Source organism: Phyllostomus discolor, chromosome 9, assembly GCF_004126475.2.
Source record: "Phyllostomus discolor isolate MPI-MPIP mPhyDis1 chromosome 9, mPhyDis1.pri.v3, whole genome shotgun sequence".
NCBI classification, from domain to species: domain Eukaryota; kingdom Metazoa; phylum Chordata; class Mammalia; order Chiroptera; family Phyllostomidae; genus Phyllostomus; species Phyllostomus discolor.
Genome location: NC_040911.2, coordinates 67,816,243 through 67,842,473, shown reverse-complemented (window position 1 = coordinate 67,842,473; position 26,231 = coordinate 67,816,243). Strand labels below are relative to the sequence as shown.

Here is a 26,231-nt window from a genome sequence, read left to right as displayed (position 1 = left end):
AGATTACCATCCCTTGCCACTAGTCTGTCCTTTCATTGAGGGGGTGAACTTTCAAGTGTGTAGCTTTTACTTGGGTGTATGAGAGGAGGCTGGGGTCTCAATCCCCACCTTAGACAAACCTTAATCCCTACCTGGACATCAAAGCCAAAGGCCAAAAACCCAAGATGACTCTGGCTGAAAACACCCCACCCACACCCCAGAGTTAGTTTACTCCTGGGTCCCTGCCACTCCTCTCACCCTCAGTTTATGGCCTCTGACCATCTCTTCTATTTCCTAGTAAGCTCAGCTATGCTTTTTAAAAATAAATATGAACATTTTCTTCTTTTTTTAAGATTTTATTTATTTACCTTTAGAGAGAGGGTAAAGGAGGGAGAAAGAGAGAGAAAGAAATAACAATGTGCAAGAGATAAATCTATTGATTGCTTCTTGCATGCCCAACCGGGGACAGGTCTGCAACCTAGTCATGTACCCTGACTGGGAATAAAACTGGCGATCCTTCGGCTTGCAGGCCAGCACTCAATCCATTGAGCCATATCAGCCAGGGCATTTTAAAGCATGTTTATTCACTTCATCTAACATTTCTAAATGGAGAAGATAATTTTAAGATCATCTGATTAAAATTTTAAGTATACTTCTGATTTTTTTTTACCCAAAGAAACAAAGTAACTAAAAGGTATAGTCTAAAATAATTTATTTCATGCTTTAATAGGATGGAAACAACTGACTTCATAAAAAAATGCTACTCGTTTTAAAGAAAGACAGAAACACTGAAAATAGAAATGTATTCTATTATAAGCCTCTGCTTATTCATCAGCCATTTTAGATTCAATTTCTATGCATAAGGAAAGAAAATAAAGAATTGACATTATTTTTGTATTTCTCCACAATAATAGTCTTTGGAAAAGTAAGTACTTAAATGGATCTAAATCTTCTGAGAGCTTACAAGAAGCCTATAGGCTTCACCTCTCTATGAAGATAACATGCCTACAAGGTAAGAATTAAGAACCCTGAAATCTCAAAATGGATATGAACAGTTAAGATGTGCTAGCCCAGGACAGAATTCTTACTGCAGTAGATACTAGGCTCCCAGATAGCAGGGACCAGTCTCTTCCGCACTGTATCCACCAAGCAAACCTCAGTACATCAAGTGATTGAAGGTTCTACTAAATACAACACCAGGATAGGAACTGCTCATTTATATGGTTATAAAAACCAGATCTAAACAGGAAAACACAGGTATCCTGGTAGAGGAAAATAATGCACTATGGGGGCTTAGCATGCTTTTGGGAAGAGTTATTTCTTGGTTCTTCATAGTTTTTACACTATTACCAACAGTGTCTCTTTTAAGTTTCATTTTCTTTTATTGTTGGTATACAGAAATATAATTGGTTTTTTCCCCAGCAACCTTGCCTAACTCTAGAAACATATCTATAGATTAAAAAAATTTTTTTTCTATATATATAAACATATTGCCTATGAATCATAGCTTTTGTTTCTTTCTTCCCAATCTTGAAATCTTCTATTTCACTTTTCTTGAATTTTCTGCACAGGATAGGACCTCCCACACAGTGCTAGAGAGAAGGAATGACAGCAGGCATCTGGTTTTTTTCCTAATCTCAAAAGGAAATTTAGGGGTCTTCCTATTTAGTGTGATGTTTGGTATAGGCTTTTTGTAGATATCCTTTTATTAGGTTCTTGGTTCTCTTCTTGGTTCAGTGTTGATAAGTTATATTTTCCTAGAAATCTATGTTGTCAGAACTTGCAAAATTATCACCACGTTGAGGTAAGAAAGAAGGCTTCTATGTATGGTGTGTGGTACAGCACCCCCTCTTCTGGATCCTTCAAATGTTTTTAATGAACCTATGACACTGATTTGATTTATTTTTACTTAGCACAAGTTGTTCATAATAGTCACTCATTTTTCTAATATCAACCACGTCTGTAACGAAGTCTTTTTTCACATTCTTGATATTAACTATTTGTGCTTGTTTCTTGGACCACTTTGCTTTATATTTGTCAATATTATCTTTTGTAAGAATAAGTTGTGGCTTTGTTGAACTCTACTGTATATTTGTTTCCTGTTTCATTAATTCCTTCTCATTATTACTTCCTTTGGATTGGTTTAACATTATTTTTACCTTTTGTAACTTCTGGAGACAGATGTTTACTTAGCTCATTTATTTTTCTCTTTTCTTCTTTTTTAATATATGTATTTAAAGCTATAAGTTTCCCTGTAAATAACACTTTAGCTACATCCTACAAGTTTTGATATGCAGTGTTTTCATTATCACTCACTTCACATTTTCTATTTCCCATTTTTTTGACATACAAATAATACTAGAAGCAGATATTTTAAAAATGTCCAACTAGTCAGAGATGTTCTAATTATATTTTCATTCATATTTCTAGTTTAACTGAATTGGGATCAGACTACTTGCTGTAGACAATTTCAATCCTTTGACATCTGTTGAGACTTACTTTAAGGGCCTGGATATGACCAACCTTTGAAAATTTTTGAAATCAAATATGTGTTAGCTAGATACAGTGTTTTATTTATACATAGTTATACACAGACCTAATTTTGTTCAAAGTTCTAATCCTCATAGATTTTTTGTCAATTACTGAGAGGATGTGCTAAAATTCTCTACTATTTGGCTATTTCTTCTAGTCCCTGTCAATTTTTGTTTTATGCCTTTTGTGATTATGTAAGATGCAAAGTTTAAAATGCCGTATCTTTAAGGAGAACTGAACTTTTATCATTTCATTATGAAGTGAACTATTCTCTAATTATTTTGTTAGTCTATTATAACAATATACCACTTTTAAATAAACTTTGAAAATATGATAGCTTTATGTTTTAAGTAGAGGATTTAGTAAATTTACATTAAAAAAATTTTTTTTACACTCACCTGAACATATTTTTTTCATTGCTTTAAAAGCAAGAGGGAGAGATAGAAACATCAATGTGCGAGAGAAACATCCGCTGGTTGTCTCCTATACCACCCAGACCAGGGACCGTAGGAGCCTGACCCAGAGATTGTACCCACAAGCTAAGCATGTACCATAGCCAGGAATCAAACCTGCAACCCTTTGGTCAATGCTCCAACTCACTGAGCTATACTGTCCAAAGCAGTAAATTTACATTTAATATGAATGCTGATATATCTGAGTTTAAGTCTATAGTCTTATATTGTGCTATTTCCCTACTGCCTTTGGATCTTTTTATCTTTCTTATCTCCTTTTGATTTTAAAATTATTCCATTTTTCCTTTCTACTACTTTTTTAAATTTTTTTTAATTTTTTATTTTAATCATTGTTTAAGTACAGTTTTCTCCCCCCTATTTCTTGGTAATAACTTTAAAAAAAAAATAACATGCAGCGTTCACCAAGTTAAACAAAACTTTCCCCCTCTATACTAATTCCATTACCCTTTAATTCACTGTTATTGTTTTCATGTATTTATTTAATCTTAGTCTTTTCTTAAGCTCCCTCCCCACTGCCAACATCATTATTAGTCTTTTATATTTGTTTGCAGTTGCCCAAATAAAAGTATTTACCACCTTCTTCTTTATTCCTCTTGCTTGTACTCTTCCCATTTGGCATTACTTTCCTTCCAGGAATATCCTTGAGATTTTCCTTTAATACAAAACTGTCTTCCCTTTTTTTGGGGGGGGGGTCTTAAAAGTTACCTTCATTTTACCCTCACTCTTGATTTTTCTCCTTTGGCTGCTCTATCAATCACTACACTGTTTACATGTTGTATACACATCTGTTTATATAATCTGTTGTATAAAATTTTTAGTCATTATCTCATCATGTACTGATTCAGTCCCATAATCTCTCTCCTTTCTGAGAACTCTAATTAGACACACTTCTCAGTCTACTCTCCCTGATTCTTAATAGATCTTTTAAAAATATATATATATTTATTTTATTTTTAGAGAGGGGAAGGGAAGGAGAAAGAGAGGAAGAGAAACATCAATGTGTGGTTGCCTCTCAAGCACCTCCTGCAGGGCACCTGGCCCGCAACCCAGGCACATGACGTGACTGGGAATCAAACCAGCAACCCTTTGGTTTGCAGGCTGGCACTCAAACCACTGAGCCACACCAGCCAGGGCTGATTCTTAATAGGTCTTATAAATCATTCACCTATTTGATTCTCTAAAATGATATCTATTTTTTTCTGGTCTATCTTCCATTTCATTTATTCTCTTCAATCTACTGGGTTTGTAAGTACAATTACTAAGATGTTCATGTCTATAAGTTACTTGTACCTATCCCTTTTTCAAACTTGCTAGGTCATTTGGTAGTTTCTTTCCCTTGTAGCTATTTTCAAGCTTGTCTATTACTTTAAGAATAGTAAAAAGTATTATTTAAAATTGGTGTCAACCACTCAACTCTCGTATTCTCACAAATCTATTTCTACTAGTCCTGATTCACAGAGCTCTACCTTTTTTGTGTTTAATTATTCTTAACTAGAGACTACTCATTTTCCCTTATAAATTATACCTGGGGATTCACTGAGCCTAGAATAAAGGTGCAGTCCGTCAAAGATCTGTTTGCTTGTGGACTGGCTCAGGAATGCTATCTGCCCAGGTCAACTCTAAAATAAAGAATTCAAAAAGCAGCTTCAGAATTTCTTACCACTTACCACTCATGGGATCTTCATGAGGCACAGCCTGTGAGTTCAACTTTGCAGCAGGCAAACAGGCCTTCTTCTGACTCACCTTCACCCTGACAGTGTGGGAGTTCCAGCTCTAGGTGAGGGTCTCCCATCATATTGTGCCCAGAGATCCCATCAAAACTCAAGAGTTTGCCCAGTTTGCCAAATGCCTTCAGGGTTGTGCTTACTGTCCAGAACTACTCCTTTCACTGAGATTTCAGCCTCCTCACTCTCTTCCTCAATATTTTCCAAGCTAGTCAATGCTTTCAGAAGATGTTTGAACTGTTATGTAGCACTTGCCCCACCCCATTCCAGTCAGACGACTATCACCAGCAACATAGTGCCCCTTCCTTCTTTAAGCCATTGACATTTGGCATGGGTGTCACTAGTTGTCCTAGCCAAATCAAATCCTAGCCAACCAAGCTCTTAAAACAAAAAGGAGACCATCCCTGCTACATGATAGGAGGACTGACTATGCTAGGGAGCCTTCCACAGCCAAACCTGGCTATATAACAATCCAGGAGGAAGGGAGCCTGCAGTGTCCTTATACCACCAACCCTGGGCTTTGAACAAGAATTCCAGGAGGTGGGTGGATTTTCAGGTTAGAAATGTGTGGGCCAGGGATGAATGACCTCTGGTACTCAACTGCTGGCTCCTTTGTTTTTAAGAAATCCACTTAATATTCCAACACTCATTACATTAACCTGGGTGGGGAGTGGCATCTGAGGAAGAACTCAAATCTCCAGATCACAGCACTGCTGAGCTTCTTCTCCATTCACTTAACTAAAGCAAGGGGCTGCCTTTCTGCTCAGAATTGTGATTAAGACGCAGCATTTTTTCGTAGACAATAAAATCCAACCATCTTTCACAACCCCTCTGCGTAGGTCCATCTTTGATTAAAGAATCCTGCAGCCAAATCTTCCCATCTCTCTGACAAGGAGAACTGATATATGAGAGTTATTTCTTATTAACAATGGTAACTATACTTCATTCTGGCTCCTTTTTAAAGTCAGCCATTGTATAACATATTCCAACCTCTCATATACTGTTGGTGAGAGTATAAATTAGTACCAGCACTTTGGGAAAAAAAAAGTCTGGCACTCTCTTCTAAAGCTGAGCATATGTCTCCTTTTGATCCTGAGATCCCACTCCTAGGAAGAGACCCAACAGAAATGCAGACAGTCACCAAAATTAGGGGCAAGCCTCTGTATTTATAATATAATAAAATTTATATATAATATAAGCCCCATATTAGAAACAATCCAAGTATTCATCCATAGTGAAATGGATAAATTGTGATTTGTTCACATGATGGAATACTAGGCAAGAAAAATGAATTGACCTGACCATATGGATGAACCTCACACATAACCAATGAAAGACCCAAAAGAACATATGCCATAGGATTGCACTTCATTTACATCCAGTTTAAATACAGGCTGAATGAATCTGTGTGCTAGAGAGAAATCAGGAGAGCAGGTATCCTGGGGGGTGGACAGCAACTAGAGGGGGCACAAGAGGAGCTGTGGCAAGGACTGGCATGGGGCATGATAATCTGTTTCTTAAATCTGCTGGTTAAACAAGGGTGTTAAGCTTGTGAAAGTTTATATTGATCTACAGACTTATGACTACATTTTTCTGTATATGTATTTTACTTTAGTAAAGGAAAAAAAAGTATATATATGCCAACTTTGGTAGGAAAATGATCATGGGGATCTGAAGGAGGAGGATCTTTAATGACCGGAGAATCTGTTACAGCACTTTCACTCCTGCCACATCCCAGACCTTGCCTGTGTGTGGCATACATGATGTTAGCTGGAACAAAGGTCAAGATGGACAGCCACCTCCTGGTTTAACCATCCCAAGACCTTCACTGTCTGTGGCCAAGCCCCACTGTGCCATCTTCCTCACTTACTTCTAAAAATCAAACTGTTCAGAGTAAGGCTCAGGACCGTCCAACTTAAGAGGGAAACAACATAACATAGAAAAAAGTGGCTGGGCTTCAGAGCTATGGCTGAAGTTGACCTTTTAAATGTTCCTTGACCATCACTAAGGAGACTTTTCATTCTGGGTGTCAATGATACATCTGTTCTTCAGCAGTGATTTCTTCCTTCCCTTCCATCACTGTGATCACTACTACATTCTGAACATTAAGATCCTTGCTAACTACCACAAGTATCTAGACCTCACATAGAAATGAAAGTGCATTCAACAGAAATAATGCTGGTTATATTTAATTCCTATTCAGGATGAGTCTTACTTGAAAATAAAATAGTTTTTGATGTGTTATTTTAATGACTGAATGAGAAGTTCCAGAAAAACATACTAGTTGGGCTTAGGGCCAGAACAAGGGTGTTCCACATAAAATGAGTAGGCCTGATCCTCTGGTCAGAAATGGCTGAGAATCTAGAACATACTTTTTATTTCTTTGCCTGAAAACAAAAGTAGAAAGAGAGGAGGAGAAACTAAGGATGGAGGCTAGGTCCTGAAAGGTCTCTTACCAATCAGACCATCTGCCCCCATAATTTTCCTCTACCTCCCTGGCCTCCTCTGGCAAGTCCTCCCAGAAGAAAGAAAACCACCACATGGAAAGGCAGGAGGTTAATTTTGTCAATGCCTCTTACTCTTCAGTCTGACTAAAAGAAGACAGAATGAAATCCCAGCTACAATGAAAGAATTTTCCCTCCTACTGCTAAGAAACACTCAATGCCAGTAAGCACAAAACCCACCTCTTTTCAGAGCAAACCCTCTCATTGTTCAAATCAAAAATAACCTTTCGTTTACTGGTGAGTTTGTCATCACTGATATGCTGTTACTCTGCAAACCCCACCTAACGCTCATCAGCTACCCAGAAAATAAAGATGCAAGCTGCCAATTCTCAGGAAATTGGTGTGAACAGGGCTTGGGAAGGGCTTGGTCTAGTTGAGGGATCCTAGCATAAATGATGGACTGGGGAAGTCAACACAACCAGCATGGAGGTCTGGAGCACCAGATATAAAGCAAATGACCCAGACTCCCGCTAAGGGTCATTTCAAATCCCCTGGCCTCTGCTGGCAGAGCAAGACTGGCCACACTTGACAGCGCCCCTCCACAGGTATAACTGTCAATTTCCCAACTGTAGCCAGGCTGGAGGGAATCCAAAGAACACCTGAATTTGGAGTATGTTTATATTTGATGCTCTAGGAATCCATACAGTCGAAGCTAAATAATAGTATACTCATAGAACACAAGCACTAGAAAGTCATCTCTACGTTATTAGCTCAGTAAAGATGGGCACCTACTGCATTCCAGGCATTTAGGGATACTTAGAAAAAACAAAACGGATACATCTCTGTACTGGTAAAGTTTATGCTCTAGAGGGAGAGATGACAAAATAAGTCACATATGCAGCATGTCAGGAGGCGATAACAAAGAGAAAACCACGCAGAGAGGTGGAGCAGGGAACCAGAGTAGGAATGGGGGATTGTCAGGGATTGTCACTTCACAGACAGGAAGAAGGCTGAGAGAGCAAGCCATGTGGCCATCTGAGGAAAAGCTCCCCATTGAAAGCAACAGTGTGTGTGTAAAGGCCTGAAGCAGTGTGAAGCAAAAGCATGCCTGAGAAACAAAGAGAAGGTCAGTGTGAATGGAATAGAGGACAAGGAAATGGTAGGAGTAAGGCCAGAGTGAACGTATGGCCCTTGGAGGCTATTGTGGAGACTGTGGCCAAGTAGAATCTTGAATAGAAAAGTGACATGATTTGCTCTTGGAATAAATTAGAAGGTAGGGGATGAGGGCAGAAGCAAGGAGACCATTTCAGGGTTAATGAAATAACCCAGGCAAACCAGTATTTATCAAATTAAAAAAGAAAATAACCCAGGCAACATGAGAGGGATTTGGATCAGAGTAGTACCAGTGAAAGTGGTGAGAATGGCTGTATTCTGGCTCTGATTTGAAGGCAGAGTTGACAAGATTTGCTATTGTATACAGGATACAAGTAAGAGAAAACAAGGAGCTGAAGATAAACCAAGGTTTGTGGCCTGAAAGATGGAGCCATCTGGCCTAGTTTCATTTCACACCAGGAGGAAACTGAAGGCCAGGAAGGAGACAAGGCATGTCTAAGGTCACACCATCTAGTTCTGGGACTGGAACCCCCAACAAGTGCTTCTCCCACTGTCCCACGCTGTAGCTCAGCAGAAGACAATGGTAACCACTCAGGTGCCTTCCAGCCCCTCTCTGCTCTCTGATGCTGAAGAAGAAAGTGCCCCCTCAGAGATGGCCAATCCCCACACACGTCATGTAAATCAGAATAGGATGCTGGTGAAAGAAAGCATGGGCCCTGATCAGAGAGGGGCCCATGGTCACCATTCAAGAAGACAGACCTGGTATGACCAGAAATTCCCATTTTTTCCCAAAAGAACCCCAAAATCTAGATTTTTGAAAAAAGTTACCCATTTTAAAAAGGTGGTTTAATTGTCTACTAACATGAGGTTGGCCAAGCAAATCTCATGTGCCCACCAAGTTCTATATGGTGTCCATAAAGGGCACCAGCCTGGAACCAGTCTCAAGACAGCCTAAAACAGATCTTATTTTCTCACATCTCGACCAGAGCTAGGGTATGGAACTAAAGATTTGGGCTTAAAATGGTATTTTATTCCGGCTTTTGAACCAGCAAATGATATTTGTTATCACTATAAATGGAGTGGGCAGGCACAATCTTAGTGGACTTCCTCTCTGACCAAGAAGAGAATAAGTAGCTGCCCATCATACCGGGTTGGTAACTTTGGTTTTATATCATTCTACTTAGAGTACTAAGACCAGCTCACTAGTATAACACAACCTTGCAAATAGTCACTGACCCAGGAAACAACTTATGTCAAGTATAAAAATGACAGTATGTTGAACAAGTAAGGTTTGGGAACTGGCAACTGTTCCCGCCTTTTCAAAAAACTTAAATGTAGACATTACTAAACTTTCTTTATAAAGTTGCTTCCCATTGCAATACAGGTGGGAAATACATGTCACTTATAGCACTTAATGGAAGCACACTAGACATGTCTGGTTTTCAAACCTGGAAGTCAGGTTGCCTATTTCCAGATACTCATCAGAATTTATCAGGCTCAGAAAACAGCCCCCTATGAAGTACTCAAGTTAATTTTCTCTAATCCTAAATGGCCCTTTTGCCCAGTCTGTCACTTTGAATAAATATTTACTTCCCCTACAAGCCGTATGTTTTTTGCCCAATAACTATTTGTATGTGTGTGTTGGTTAGGCCATTTTTACACTATTGGAATAAAGTAAGAATCTCTCCAGGGCAGGGCCCTATCTGTGTTGCCCACTCACCCTCCTTTCTTATTCTTGGTATGCAATTTACAATGCACCCAAACAGCAGGGTGCATTATAAGATATCCTGGTAGTTTGAAGCCCATGAACTGCCACTGGTCAGCTGTTTTTGACACAAAGAACAGGTAATTCCATATGGCTCAATATATCAATACTTCTAAATGATCCAGAGGAACAGACTTAAATTATTTTTTAAGATTTTATTTATTTTTAGAGAGGGAAAAAAGGGACAGAAACATCAATGTGTGGTTGCCTCTCGCACATTCCTACTGGACACCTGGTCTGCAACCCAGGCATGTGCCCTAGACTGGCAACCAAACCTACTTGATTTGGAGGCCAGCACGCAATCCACTGAGCCACACCAGCCAGAGTGAAACTTAAATATTTATAGAATACAAACCATCTCTAGACTACCACTATTTAAGAGAATGTACAGTGATGATGGAAATGATCTAAATCTCCACTGACCAACACGTAGCTACTGAGCACTTGAAATGTGGCTAATGTGACTAAGAAAATGAATTTTAAATTTTATTTAACTTTGTTTTAAGTTGGAATAGTTTTATGTGGCTACCATGTTGGACAACAGTTTTCTAGACTGTAGCTTCTTCAGATAAGAACTAGGTCTCACTCCTTTTTTTGGTGTGGTATTTACGGTGTTTGAAGGCACAGCACACATGAGATGCTTCAGAAAGAAATGAAATTAAAAGTACCTTCTTGCACTAACACAGTTTCAACTGACTCTCCACCTTCCTTCCATTGAAGCTCTTAATTTAGATCTTCTAATTCCATGTCCTCCCTTGGATAGTTACTGTCCCAGCAAGTATGGAATTAAATGTCCCAGTAGGTGAACATTAAGGCCATACCCACATCACCTAGCCAGTGGGCAATGGGAACTGGCCTGTCAACCGCCTGACCAGCTAGGTCTCTATGTTATCATCTACAGAATGGGGACAACCATACCTATTTACAGAATGGGGCTGTTGCAAGACCTAGGTGTACGTCAAAGTACGGAATCTGATTCTAAAGAGTAAACCTTTAAAATAAAGTTGGGCTCAGCTTCACTTGTCCAATAAGATACAAACAACTAATGAGACTATGGTAATAGGTACTGCGGTTCACCTCATTTAGTCAACTATTGTTAAGGGCTAGCACAAGGCCTTGACTGTTGGCAGTCCAGGACATACAGATAGATAGCACAGTCCTGCCATCTAATTCTGACAGATCATTTTTTCCCAAAACAAAATTTTGGCAAAGAAAAATCTGGTGTCTGGAAAATACTATTGATTCCCTGCCTATGTGTCATTTACCTATTAGTTTAAGCTCTTGGGAATAAAAGAGCAAGTAAGAAAAGTCTGGGGTCCTGAGACTTTTAAAAGTGTTCCTGATACATAACAAACCAATATTCCAATTAAATCACTTGTATCTTCAACTACTTAAATGAATTTGGTGCTGTATGATTACTGCAGTTTGTTGACTTAGGTATCATTCCAGCAAAGAGCAAAATTGCTTAAATATGACTCAGTGATTTGGGATTTATTTAAAACTCTCCCAACACCAAAAATATTCATGCACAAAGATGCCACTAACTTCTTAATCTCTTCATAGATGTTCAGACGCCTATTCCTTACCATGAAAGAATTCTGTTACGATATACTGCCTCTATCTCTACCCGCTGGACTCTCTATCTCCAAATCCTGAGACACCTTTCCTGTCCCCCTTCTGCCCTCAGCAGGGACCAGAAGCCCTGCAGGCCAAGTCTGAATTGATCTAGTAAAGGGAAAACAATCTACTAGGTCTGTCCCCACCTTCCACTCTTTTCTTAAATAGAGAGGGAAGTGACAGCTCCAGGACCTCAGAATCAGAAGCTACTCTCTGGAAGGGAAAAAGGTTGGCAGCCCACAGTGCAGCTGACCTTCAGAAAGTTCATAAAGGAACTGAGACATCACCACAGTACACAGCTTGCAGCAGGATCACCAAGACTTCTCTGGTGTCAGATTAACAGGAAGTTAAAATGACCAAGCACAAAGATAAAGTGTAAAGCAGGAGGTAGGGTCAGTGGAGAATACACAGTCCACAAATGCATGAGGACAGTGTAAAGCATGCAGCTGCTCTTCCTGGGAGTGATGGACAAAAAGACCTGAGCAACAGTGTTCTTGAAGAAATCTCTAGCCTGAATGTGAGGCCCAAACTCCAGAAATGGCCAGCAAGGTCCCCACACCCTGAAGGCTCCAGCATACTAGGCAAACAGTGATGTGGAAGGCTCCCAAGGACCTTCAAAGTTTCATTTCCTTGGTGCTTCCTAGTCTCTGCTCACCTCCGACCTCCAGGAGTTATTACCCAACTGCCTTCTGTTTGCACAAGGTCCCTGTTTTATCCAGCACTTGCCTGGGAAGCTGCCCAGCTTCTCATTGTAAATGTGTTTTACTATCTCCAGGCTACAGATAACGAAAACCAGGTTCAGAGAGGTTAAGGGACAAGCTCAGAGGGTCGGTAAGTATGGCAGCACAGGGGTGAAATCCAGCCCTGCAATTGCAGCAGGCAGGATGGCGCCAGACCCAGACTCCACTTCCCTCGCACGCACCACACTCCCCTAAAAACTCATCCCAACAATAACGGCCAACACTTGTTATCTACTCCCTACGTGTGCTGGGTCTTCACTGATTTTTCTCTTAAGTAGCAACATCAGCAGCCGTATTTTTCACACAGGTTAACTGGACACCCGGAGAGAAACAGCTGGGTCGAGGTCATCCTCAACCGTGCTGAGATTTCAGAGGCCCCTCCCTTAACCATTACAACATACCGATCCACCATCTATGATCTGTAACCTGGGGAAGGGTCCGTGAAGCTCCCCGTATGCTCCAGTGGAAGTGCGGACCCCAGCCTGCTCTCCTCTGCCCCAGGAGACTAGCAGGCCGGGGCGGGCGCCAGGCCGAGTGCCAGCGTGCTTGGCCGACCGGGCCGGAGATGCTCGCTTCCGCCCGGACCTGGCAACGCCGGCCCATTCATCTTGGCACGGACAGGCCGGGCCTGGCAGGGCCCGAGGTGCCCCTGTCCCCTAGCCCGGCGCCCTGGAGCTGAGCTCCGCTCCGCCGGGCCTGGGAAAACGATGCCCCCAGCCCCACCACCAGGGGGAGCAGAGAGCCTCCTCTCGCACTCCGGGAAGTTGCCACGGCGGCGGCCCCGGAGTCCGGACCCCGGACAGCCCTAGGTCCCCGCACCGCCCCACAGGCAGCGCCGCGTCCCAGGCCCGTCCCGTCGGGGGCCGCTCTGCCCCCAGAAGCGCCTCCAGGTCGCAGCCGGCAGGCAGGCGCGCTCCGCTCGTGGGCCCCTCATTCAATCCCGCCCTTCTCCCCCCCGGCTGGCCTCCGCTGCCTTCCGCTTGTCCCCCCCCCACCCCCCGCCCCAAGCCCAGACTCCAGCCCGGCAACGTCATCCGGCCGCTTCCCGAAACTTAACCCTTTCCTCCGCCAGCTGTGCGCCGCCCTGCCCCGCCAACAACTTTCTTTGCCCAACTTCGGAGCGCTCAGGCCGGCCCGACGGCCCGCCGGGGAGGGATGGGTCTCCACGTCCCGCCGCTGGGCCGCCGCAAGTTTCCCCGACGGCAAGGGGAGTAGGGTTCACACCGCGGGGCGCGTTCGGCCCACGCCCGTGCACGGGGTTCGGCCGGGCACACGCCCCAGGGGTCCGACCCAACCCCGAGGGTCAGCTACCACGGCGACGGCTGGCTGCGCCGCCGGGGGAGGGGCCGCCAAGGAGACGTGTCATTCGCGGCGCGGCCGGCTCCGGCGCCCCGACGGCCCGGGCCGCACGCCGTAGCCGCCAATACTGGGCCCCGCCAAGTTTCTTACCTGCAGCCGGAGAAGCGGGAGGGAGAGCGTGAGGGTAGGAGCCGCTGTCGCCGCTGCGGAACCGGGAGAGGAGTCGGCCAAGCCTCCGCCGAGAAGACGCCCTCGAGTACTTGCAGGCGCCGCGACCCCGACGCCGCCCGCCCCGTCTGCCGTCCGCTCTGGCCGTTAGCTGGTTGCGTGCGCGTGTGTGGAGTCGTGGCACTTTCTGCCTAGGAGCTGGCGAACGGCCCCCTCCGCCGGGATCACCGCCTCCTGCCTTCCCCACCCGGGCCAGCCATTCATCGGGCCGCCTCTCCCAATTGGTAGGCGTCCCGCCATTCCGTCGGCTCCTGACCAATTAGAGTGCGGATAGCCAAGCAGCGGTGGCAGCCATTGGGCAGAGAGGAGGGTCTCCTCCTCGACCAATGAGAGAGGGGAGGAGCTGCGGAGAACGGGGAGGGCGAAGCCGGGGAGGGCGGGGCCGCGCGGCGCGGCGCTAGTTCCTGCGTGGGGGCGGGACGGGGCTGGACGCCCGGCCAGGCGGGGGGGGGGGGGGGGTGTCGACTTGGCCACGCTAACTCCGAAATCGTCGCGCTGCTTTTAGACGCTGACTTAAAGTAGGCTCTATCTTGGAGGGCGGCGAAGGTTCGAATCCCGGCGGCGCTGGGCCTGTGTCCCTGTACCTCGCCGGGCTTAGGTGGCAGTGGGTATTGTAATGAGTAGGGCTGCGCAACCTGCCTACAGCCGGGAGAAATGCTTTATTGAAATCCAACTACCTCCACAACAGCGCCCCCTCTAGGCCCCAGGTGTGACGACAGGCTCCGATGTGGATAGACTAGGAAGGGCAAGTCCGTTTCTTCAGAGACTGCAATCAGCACCAGAAATTTTCTTAAGTAAAGGGAGGAATTGGATGAAAAGGCCAGAAGGTGCACAAGGAATGGATGGTGCACAAGGAATGGAGGGACGTTATTGCACTCATTTTTAGGGTACAACTGAAGCATAGTCTGTTTAGAGTTACTCATCCAAACCACAGCTGGCAGAGCGATAATTACAGGCAGCCTTAGGGCTTTTCCTCCGTGCATTGGGGAGGGCGAGAGGGCCTGAGTCAAGAAAACACCCATTTCCCAGAAAACTGAGCAAATAGTACTTCCTCATTGCATGACGTTATCCCCCAATGTAAGTCAACACTCTCTCTTCGTAACCAAATGGGTGTTTCAAATAAGATAATTCAAAGCCTGTTTTTTTTTTAACCGTTGTATCAGTCAGTGTCTCTTAAAGTTAAATGTCTCTTAAAGCTAACCCCTTGAACTTGAGCCAAAACTAATGTCTTTGAAATGAAGGTTTCTGGAGGTCAAAAGGGCTGTGGAGTCCTGATCTGCTGCACGTGACTTCCCTGGCCCCTGGGGCTGCAGAGTTCTGTTTCTAATATCAATCTCTTGGACAATTTCACATATCCCCGCCCCCACTTTTTGTCACTTGTGCTGTACTAATTGGTGTGAGGACTATGTGGAAAATATAAGCTGTCATGAGAGAATAAAGAGGAGCTAAGTTGAAGTAAAACTGTTCATTCCTATTTTTAATCTCAGCAGTTCCTTACATATTGATGATTAATCAACGGGAATTAACTGGATTAGCTTTCAATACCCAGTCTTTTTCCAGTGATGATCTCTGGCTTGAAATAAAAGCCAAGAAATCCAGCTTTTTGGCTAGCATATGCTATCATCTAGTTCTAACTGAGCATGGGTAAACCACTGCACTCTCTAAAAATAGGTGTTCTCCTCTAAGACAATCATTGCCCCCTCTGGGTTTCAGAGAGGAAATTCATCCATTAATTTGTGTTTATTGACTGCCTGTTAGGCAAGCAGCCTAGAGTGATGACACTGACCCCGCAAAGACCCAACTGCCCACAAGGGCCTTTCTGTGGACAGAGACGGCCTTTACCTTATTTACTATTTAGGTTTCTCAGAAAGAGATCCTGACAGGAGGATTTGGGTTCAAGTGACTCATTTTGGGGATGATCACAAAACAGTAGTAGCGAAATGGGATGAGAAGGAGCTGATAAAGAGCACAAATCAAGTGACTGCTGTGGACAACCAGGGCTCACTATCTCTGAGCATTCAGAGACCTGTGAGTACACACCCCAAAGATGTCCTATCTGTGGGGTGAGGAAGTGGGTTATTTATTTACCCACCCACTCCTATCAATCCACTGGTTGAGGGCTACTTCTGGGGTACTTGAACTCATTTCCATGCCCTGTCAACCAGAGCAAAGCATCAAGAAGCCCTTGGTGGAAGGTGAATGCCTAGAGGACTGGAAGCGGGATGGGGAGGTAGGGGAGGAGTGGTCACAATAATGGCTTCTCTGACCCAGCACTGCACCAAGTCAAGGCTCAGTAAAGACATGTTCCATAAATATTAAATCAATTGTGGGATTACACTAGGAGTAAGGGGTGTTTACTTAAAAGGGGCTCTTTGTTCCCTCCTATAATTTAACATTGGTTTGGCCTCAACAGAACATGTGTTCAAATTTGTAAAGGTAACCTGGCCTGAGCCTTCACCTTTCCTCCTTCCCTGCCCCTTTGTCCTCCCTCCACCAGGCTCCATCAGGGCCAGTTCATCCCCTACCTCAACCACCCACCCTCTGGCCTGGCCTGGCCACTGCTGTGCCCCCATGGACTGCCATCCTTGGCCCTGTTCAACCTCATCATCATGTTTTAGCTTTGCTCTCTCCCAAGTTGTATCAGGGGAAACCAGAACTACCCAGGACTACATAGGCAGGATGCCTGTATGAAAAAGTAGGGGCTTACCCAGGCTCAGAGCCTCTGGCCCTGCTGTATCGTCTACTGCATGTCTGTATCTACCAAATCACACAGCCTTCTATGGCAGAAGAGAATGCCCATCACAAAGTCTGGCCTCCAGACTTGCCTGTTCAGTGCCAGGCACCAGGCTAGAGCTTGGGAAACAGGTCCCTGCCATCCCCCTGGATGACAGTCCAGTGAGGTATTGTCATGTTTGAACAGGTCAGAGAGAAAGAGGAGCCCATTGAGAGGGATGGGCAGGAGCCGACAGGGGTGTTAACCCAGACTGAGGACAGTAGAGGGGGTGACAGCAGAAGCCTGAAAGACAGGTGGAGTTAGCCAGGTCCAGAAGTGAGTGAAGGATCCACCTGGTGACAGAACAGCCTGGGCAAAGGCCTGGTGATCTCAGCATGATGCTCAAGGGGCAACTACAAATTGGGTTTTGCCAAAGCCTGAAGGATGAAGAAGAGGTTAAGAAGAGATGAGTCTCAAATGGTGGTCATAATGACAGAAGGGAACTCTTTTGGAGTGATGTAGATATCCCATATCTTGGTCACAGTGATGGTTACATGATCAAAGTATACACTCTTAAAAAGGGTGAATTTGGTTTCTAAGAAAATTATACTGCAATCAGCCTGACTCAAAGAACATACTGTGTTTTAAAACAAATAAAGCATTTTTATTAGGAAAAACTAAACATACAAGAATAATTACCTAGTATGGTTCATTAACTCATGACAGTGCTTTGCTTTTTATTACTAAATTGCAAATATTATTTTAAAAGACTAAACAGAAAGATGAGACTATGTTATATTTTACAGTGTAAAAAGAGGTTTTGCTTTATTAACAACTCTGAAAGGATGATAAATGGCAAACAGGATAAAATGCCATGTGGTAAAAAAAATCATCACAATATATAACATTTTTAGGTCTTAGGTGCTAGGCACTATTCAAGATGTCCTACAAATAAGTAAAATTATTTGACCCTCAGATCAACCCAATGAAAGAGATATAGTTATTATCTTCATTTTAGAGATGAGGAAACTAAGCACAGAGAGGTTGAGTAATCTGCCCAATGTCAGAGGAGTGCTGGTCAGAGGCGGGTTTGGCCCTAGGGTTCAACATATAACTACTGCATTTGGTGCCAGATCTTAGAAGGTGTGCTATGCCTGTGTGTGGGGTGGGGGGATTGGTGAACCTTTGGTGGTAGTGACTCAAGGAGGGGTTTGTCATCAATTACAGGCAAGATCACTCCCTTGGCCCTCTTTTATGGGTCATTATGATGCTCAGTTAGGTTGTGGATCCACTGGGTTGGTAGTCATTGCAATAGCTGAGGTGACAGAGGCTTGAACAGGCCAGTGGTAGAGTGGGAGGTTCAAGGGTCCTTCATTAGAGATATTTAGGAAGTGAGGTAGGTAAGGCTTGGAAACTACAAACTGTAAGGAATAGGGAGGAGTCCCCTGTGAGCCTCTGTTCCTGGCCTGAGTGACAAAGAGCATAGTGGTGTCACTGTAGGGGCAGGACACACAGATGGATGAACAGGTTGGGGATGGGAATTGGGGAGGATGTTGCATGTTGTTTTGACATGTTGAATTCCAGGAGTTTGAGAGAAGTCCATATGGAGATATTGTCTCTGTGGATCTGAAGCTCGGGGTTGAGGCCAATGTGGGTGATACAATTTGGAAACCTAAGCACATAAGTGGAAATTCAAACCTCAGAAATGAAGATGATCATACACAGCCTGTGGAGCTGGGAGCTGCATGTGGATAGGGACAGGAGAAAGCCAAGGCTTAAGTCCTGAACAGAGAAAGGAAAACCCACAAGAGTCTGTAGCAGTCAGCTTTTGCCAGTAACAAACCACTTTAAAACTCAGTGGCTTAAAATAATTACCGTTTCTTATTAGAACTCACACATCTGTGGGACAACTGAGGTTTGGTGGCTCTTGGCTGGCTCATGCATTGGTCTTTGGATAGGTTAGGGGTTCACCTCTGCTCTGGATTCAAGTGGGGCAACCTAGGAGCTCTGCTTCACTCAGCTCATGCCCTTCTCCTGGAATAAGCACTTCTGGTGATGGTTGAAGAAAAAGAAAACAAGTAGAAATACACAAGTTCACTTGAAGGCTTCAAACTGTGTCACTTCTACCTCATTCTGTTGTACAAAGCATGTCACATGGACAAGCCCAGATTTGAAGGGAGGGGAAATATAATCCAGGGTGAAGAAATGACACCATGGATTCACTCTACCACTGAGTCCAAGAAAGAGACATGGAAAAGTTAAATCAGGAGAGGGTGGGTTTATGGAGGGGTGAGTTTGAAGAAGTGGAGAATGGTAAGCACTGTTAAACGCATCTTGGAAATCCAGCAAGATAAAACTGAAATATGTGTGAAACATTCAGGAGTCACCAGTTTTAAACAAGGCAGTAGGTGACAGGGTAGTCACCAAATTGTGGAAGGCTGAGAAATGAACGGGAGGGTAGAAGGTAGAAGCAATATGCATTTATTCATTCAACAAATGACTCCAATCCAATACCTACCACACTGTTCTAAGTGGTGGGAGACAGCCATGAACAAGGCAAACAGTTTCCTTTCATAAAGCTCACACTCAAAGTGGAGAGACAGTAGACAAGACAACCAATAAATAAATTAGGATGATGCAAAGAGCTACAAGGAAAAGAGTACAGGCTAATGTGATGGAGAAGGATGGAGATTTGGGAATGAGTACAGTGGATACACAGTTATTTGGAGAAAGCCTCTCAGAGAAGGTGATAGTTGCATTGACAAATGATTAGAAGAAATTGGTCTTGTCTCAGAAAGAAGGATAAATACATGAAAAAATCCTGGAGTGGGGAGGAGCTTAGCAGCTGATTCAGGGAAAAGAAAGAAGTTTGTGTAGCTAGAGCTGAAGGAGGAGGGAAGCAAAAGGCAAGAGATCTGTGATACAGAAAGGTACTAGTATGAACGAGGGCCTTTGGATATATTGCAAAGCCAATGGGGGCAGGGAGCTTGAAGGAGAGTAATGAAATCTAATCTGCATTTTATTTTATTTTTTATTAAAATATAGTTAATAAATAATATTACATTAGTTTCAGGTGTACAGCATAGTTACTCAACATTTATATACCTAATGAAGTAATGACCACAGTAAGTCTAGCAATCATTTAACACCATACAAGTTTATTACAATATTATTGACTATATTCCCTATTCTGTACATTATATTCCCTTGATTTATTGGTTTTATAACTAGAAATTTGTGCCTCTTATCTCCCTTCACCTTTCACCCTTCCCCACTTCCTTTCTCTCTGGCAGCCATCATTTGTTCTAGATGTCTATGGGTCTGTTTCTGTTTGTTTTTTAGATTCCACATATAAGTGATACCATATGAAAATGCTAATTTGAAAGATATATGCATCCCTATGTTCATCACAACATTATTTACAATAGCCAAGATATGGAAGCAACCTAGGTGTCCATCAATAGATGAATGCATGAAGAAGATATGGTATGCATATGCAATGGAATATTACTCAGCCATAAAAAGAACACAATCTTGCCATTTGCAACAACATGGATGGATGTAGAGGGTATTATGCTAAGAGAAATGTCAGAGGACACATACCATATATTCTGCATTTTAAAAGATTACGTTACCGGTGATGTGTAGAATAGTTAGGATGGTGTAATAGAGGCTCTCAAGATTAGTAGGCTTTTGCAAAATTCTAGGCAAGATACGTTTGATGTGCTGGTAAATATTTAACAATTGGCTCTCAGAGGTTGTAGGTTGGGGGTGTTCCTACTTTGTAGCATTTGCCAGTTGACATGTTGTAAATACTGCTGTCATAGCTGATTTCAAACTACAAAGTCACTGAACACTAAGGTAGAGAGAGCTTTGCAGGAATATAACATTATATACCAGGTAGATAATCTCATAAATAGTCTCAGGGACTATATAATAGTAAAATGTAGTCAAATAACTTGGGAGTCATAGGTTGAGTATTTATTGCTTTTGTTTTTAATATAATCTAATTCACTATAACTTTATATCATTACATTTTATTTATTTATCTATTTTTTTGAAAGAGAGAAACATCAATTTGTTTTTCCGCTTATTTATACATTCATTGGTTGATTCTTGTATATGCCCTGACTGGGGATCAAACCTGCAACTTTAATGTTTTGAGACGACACTCTAATCAACTGAGCTACCTGCCCAGGATGATATAATTAAATTTTTAACAGTGGCTGTGTTCCATGAACTGCTTGAAAATTTTATTTAAAATGTAGCAATTAACTCTTATGAGCTGACTCCTTTATTGAATTTAGTAGTCTCCTGGACCAGAGTGGAGGGTGTGTGTGTGTGTGTGTGTGTGTGTGTGTGTGAGAGAGAGAGAGAGAGAGAGAGAGAGGGAGGTGAGGAAGGAAACAGGGAACAGGGAGAGGAAAAGGAACACAAAAGGATTAGAAAAATGAAATATTGTGCACATTCATGTTGACATTTCTGCACACATCTCATTCCCTTTCTGACTGTGGACTCGAGGCCAGTGGCTCTATCTGATACACCATTATGTTACCTGAACACTTAGCCAATGCCTTGATTCTGGTAAAAATTCACCTTAGGTTGGATGTCCCCAGATGAAGACCTAGAGAAAAAGATTTGAGTGAAACCAGGTTGTTTAGAAGGTGATCCCAGAAATCACCAGGAAGGAAGTGAAGACATGAGATAAGGAAGGGAAGGCAGCCAATGAACAGAGCATCTTCAGCAAGTTCTACTGTGGACAGCTGAAGCCTAATCCATTGAGGAACTCTGGGGTTATGTATCAGAATTACCCAAAATGAGAAACAAGGATGCCAAAAGACTTATTTACCAACTCCTATCCATCACTGTATGAAGGCTGCTCCTGGCATTTTCAGCCTACACCCCAGAGAAAGTCCTGGCGAAAAGATTGCTGGTGTTTGAAACCAGAGGCTGTTGATAGACCTAAGAATGACAGAGGAGATGTGAACAGGGCAACACTGTATTGGTCCAAAACTCATAAATATTTATTGAATGAATGAATAAATGAACAAATGAATGCATGAATGTAGGACCCTTTGAGCTCCTTTAAACAAATTTAGCTTTTAAAGTTTTTAAAACAGAATACAGATTCTTCTACTGTACAGTCAGCACATTTCTTATGTACTTTTGCAAAATCTAGAGAGGGGGACCTATGATATCCTAGACTATATAAATTCTGCAGTATTGTTACTCAAAATCAGAGTAATGTTATTGTACACTTGAAGAAAAATCTCTATAGGTAGATTATAGTAACTGGCAAAAGAAAAATAAAACTTAACACACAAAAAAAGATGGTAAGCATGAAACCCAAATTACCAATTTTCATGGTTGCTAGTAGCAGTAAAAATACAACCAGGGTAAGAATATTTGGATTGCTGTGTGGGTGATATTGGAAAGTGAGTTTAGATATAGGAGCTTTTGCAAAACTGAGGATTGATCCAGTGGCTGGATATGAGTATCCAAAGAAAACAAGTGAAAAAAAATAGAATGAGGTTTGTCTGGCACTTTCCTGTTTGTAAAGTGCTTTGCAATGATCCTTACTAGAACCATGAAAGGAAATTATTATCATTACCCTCAGTTTACAGGTGAGGCAGCGGCATGCAGAGAAATGCAGTAACTTGTTCAAAACTTCACACTTACAAATGACAAAGTTAAATAAGCCTAAGAGACTCCAAAAATGCCATCTTTCCATGATTCACCTCTCGACTTCCCCAAGGAAAAGCCAGTGGGGAAATGAGCAGATATAACAGACCTTTAGGAGTTTATGAAATATTTTTCTTCTTTCTACTGACCTTCCAAGACTCCATGGGTCACCCCTTTAGCCTACTCCTCAGATAACAGTGAGCATTTGGTAAGCTATCAGAAGTGTTTTAATTGAACTATGGATACTGTCCAGTTGTGCTGCCCAGCTATGTTGTCTAGGAAATCCCAGGATCATATCCCTCTTTCTCAGATGAGAAGTATCAGTCATGAGAAACATTCCATGGCCCTGAGGTCAGACTGACATGGCTAGATGCCTCACACTGGACATCTTGAGACAAAATTCAAGGGCCATTAAGTTAAGAGGCACCTGGGTCTTCATCTTTTGTCCCTGAACAGAGTATCCTTAACTAGCCTAGCTAGTCAGACATCTTGGCTCTTATCTAAGATCACCAGTGATGAAGAATTCTGGACTAGAACTTTCCTCCCATTTCTGGTTTGTTTACTTTATTCATTCAGTAAATATTTATGGAGCACTGATGTATCCTAGGGTCTATGCTAGGTGCTAAGAATTCAATAGAAAACAATAAAAATTGGACCCCATATTCAGTGAGCTTGTGGCCAAGTAGAAATGGAGACAAGTAATCAATAATTCATTAGACTAACATTCAGCTTATGGTACATGCTCCAAAGTAGATAGAATGAAATGATATATAGATACTATGAAAGACCTAGCTATTTTTTTCTTTCTCTTCCGATCTATTCCCCTCACTTTTAGCAAACCTAACATTCTAATACCACCTATTTCCATCTTGTCTTGCTTCCTCTTCAGGACCCTGAAATGATTCCCATCAAATCCTCATTTATCTGCCTGACCTTTGCGGAGGCCTATAGCCTGGCGCCCCCTACAATTTCCACCTATTCCCATCTATGCCCACTCCATGCCTCTGCCCAAAGCACACTCTCCCCAGCTGTGAGCCATCTACTCCCACTCCATCTTTCAAGGGCTGCCTTTGGTCATTCATTCTGGAATTGAACACCAAGTTGGCCAGACACCCTCTTGTTGATGGGGCACAAAACTGGATTGAACTTGGTTTTGCTCTGCCCTTAAAGAACCACAGAAGAACTGCTTCCTCCACAAAGTCCCTGAGTACATTTTCTCCCTATTACCTTATTCATTTAGAGGTTGCTTTGACACAGCTGGGCACCAGAGTTTGTTAGTAGATTCTGTGTACAGGAATTATCGCTCTTCAATAATGATAAAAACCTATAAAAGGCCGAGTCTTGTATTTTTCCTTCTGAGTTCCCTGTGATTTCCAGGTCTGCAACAAGCTGCTTTTAGCTTTGGGAAATCCTTTTTAAGTCCATCTTAAGTCACTCCTACCTCACGGTATACTCTGCTAGGTGTTCACAGAGTGCGTGTTAGTTAATTAGTAAGTGCCTGCCACTTAAAAATCATTATTCTATCTCCTTCTCTGTGTTCTTCCCAGAGGAGACTTAAAAACTGCATCTCCTTAAATATTTCTTCCACATCTTTTCCTCAACCACTTAATCATCATGTAGCTCTTCTGAAACTCTGTTAATCAGCTTTAAAGAATCATTAGTGAGCATTTTAAAGAGGATCTTTAAACCAGAACCAAAAAACAAAGTATAATAAAATTCAGAAAGGCCTGGTAGGGTGATTGAACTCCGCTTTCTGATTTTGGCCTGGCAGGCCCTACAACCACATAATAGATCAAGCAGACTGTCCCAGCTCACAAAACCCTCCAACCTCCAATCTGAATGTGTGCTGTAGAAAATTTCAATTTTGAGAAATGAGAACTTAGTTGGTAGCCCCATTGACACCCATTTTCAGATTGCTATTGGTCACTGCGGTCAGAAAAATCCAGGCCTGTGCATAATTTATTTAGCCAGTCTAGGCAACTTCCATTCTTTCTTACAGTGTCATTTCATTGTGAGTTTACAGATTTACAGAGTTCTAGGTGCTAGCTGAGGGATGCGTGTGTGTGCACATGCTTGTGTGCGTATGTGTGTGTGAGAGGATGAACTAGACTAATTCACATTATAAGTTTTAATGACTTACCATAAAATGCTTCTTAAACATTTTCACCAAAATGCCTCTAATGGCAGGGGAAAGTGAAGGTGGGTACTAAGGATGAAGGTCTCTGGCTTCTAAACCATCTGTGTCGGGAAGGCATTAGTATTAAATTAAAGATCCTTGTGGGGTTTTGCATTTTTCTCTAAAATATATCCCCAAAAGCAGATTTTCTAAAAATGGAAAGCATTTCACTGTTATTTTTATGACATAACAGTAACATATATGAATGCATAATGCAGGTAGTACAAGAAAAAGTAACCAGAACAATGTAGAAAATCACCTGAAGTCCCAATCCCCCATGTGACATTTTTCACGTTTTCTTTTTTATACTATTTGCTATTAAGAAATGCACATCACTTGTTGGTTCTTTTAAAGATTTTATTTTATTTTTTTCAGAGAGGGGAAAGGAGAGAGAAAGAGAGGGAGAGAAACATCAGTGTGTGGTTGCCTCTCACACACCCCCGACTGGGGACCTGGCCCACAACCCAGGCATGTGCCCTAGACCAGGAATTGAACTGGTGACCATTTGGTTCACAGGCCAGCACTCAATCCACTGAGCCACACCACTAGGGCCACATTGTTCATTTTAGTATAAAACAAAGTATTAAATTATTACCACAGTGTAAAAAAGATTCTGGCTATTTACCTGGTGGTGTCAGGTCCAGGCACTGGGGGTGGCCCACCTGTTTTCCAGTTGAAAAGCAGGGCCTTAGGTGCAAGCCCTCCTCCTCCCCCCGCCACCCCAGGAGCCCTGCACATTTCAAAAAAAGAAGGAAAAAAGAGGGCAAAGAACTTTCTGGAAATGTACTGGGTGTACACTTTAGGGGGAAATGGGGTGCATTCCTGCCTGCTCAAGTCTCAGAGCAACCCCACCCCCAGCCCTCAGCCCCAGGGCTGCACACAGCTATGGGTGTGGATAACACTCAGGGGCCTTGCAGGCCTGTGAGGACTTTGCAGTGTGCTGGGTTTTCCCTGAATGACCCACCTACAAACCTAGATTAATCTTCCTTGCAGGGAGGCCTCACTCTCCTTCAACAGAACACTAAACATGCCAGTTCCTAAAGAAGTATTTTCTTTCTCTCAGGCAGGAAAATTAATGAGCTCCATCTTTGGCATGGATTAGAGAATTCCACTGTGACGCTGGCAGGGCTTCTTCAGAGGCACCAGAACTTTAAAGAAACCCCACATTTAGAGCTATGAGAAACAAAGGTAAGGCTGATTGGCCTGATTGCTTTGCTAACAATCCAGAAAAGAAAGGAGGAAAAGAGACAGGAACAAAGCACCTGGCTAGGAGAGGTGTTGTGTCCAGTCAGAAGGAGGTACTTTCCCCAAGCCCTTCTCCGAACCCTCCATTTCTGTGGACAGCACAATGCTGTCCTTATTCCCTGTGTCCTCACCACACTGTGGCTTACTTGGAGCCTTACCCAGAGCAGCGTCAGTGGCAAATGTTTAGACCCATGGCTGCCAGGCACATCTTGAGCAGATTCCTTTGGCTACTCGGGTGGATTCCCACTCTCAGCAGAGGTGGACAAAAGCAGTGTTTGACCCATAGTCTCTTGTTTTTATAAAACAGTTGGCAAACTAAACTGAATAAGTAGTTTGTCACCTATTTATCAATAAGTATTTGTTCATTCATTCAGTAAATGATTTTGAACATCTATTATTCTACAGGGGCTAAAGACACAGCGTAAACAAAATAGACATATACTTTCTACACAAGAAGGTTTGGGATGGGAGGTCACAATCAGCATTAAACAAATGAAATAA

General features: G+C 42.8%; 1 protein-coding gene across 4 annotated transcripts in view; it reads right to left on the bottom strand.

The window, feature by feature from the left end:
* RRBP1 (ribosome binding protein 1) overlaps positions 1-14,114 on the bottom strand; it is a 77,785-nt gene extending 63,671 nt beyond the window's left edge. Inside the window, exon 1 of one of the 4 annotated variants that reach the window (XM_028523518.1) lies at positions 13,837-14,114. The gene's annotated coding sequence lies outside the window, so the exon portion shown is untranslated. Of the gene's footprint in view, positions 1-13,444; positions 13,544-13,836 lie in introns of those variants that run through there. The other 3 variants (XM_036009510.1, XM_028523520.2, XM_036009511.1) reach the window with 3 other exon arrangements.
* Positions 14,115-26,231: the final 12,117 nt, after the last annotated feature.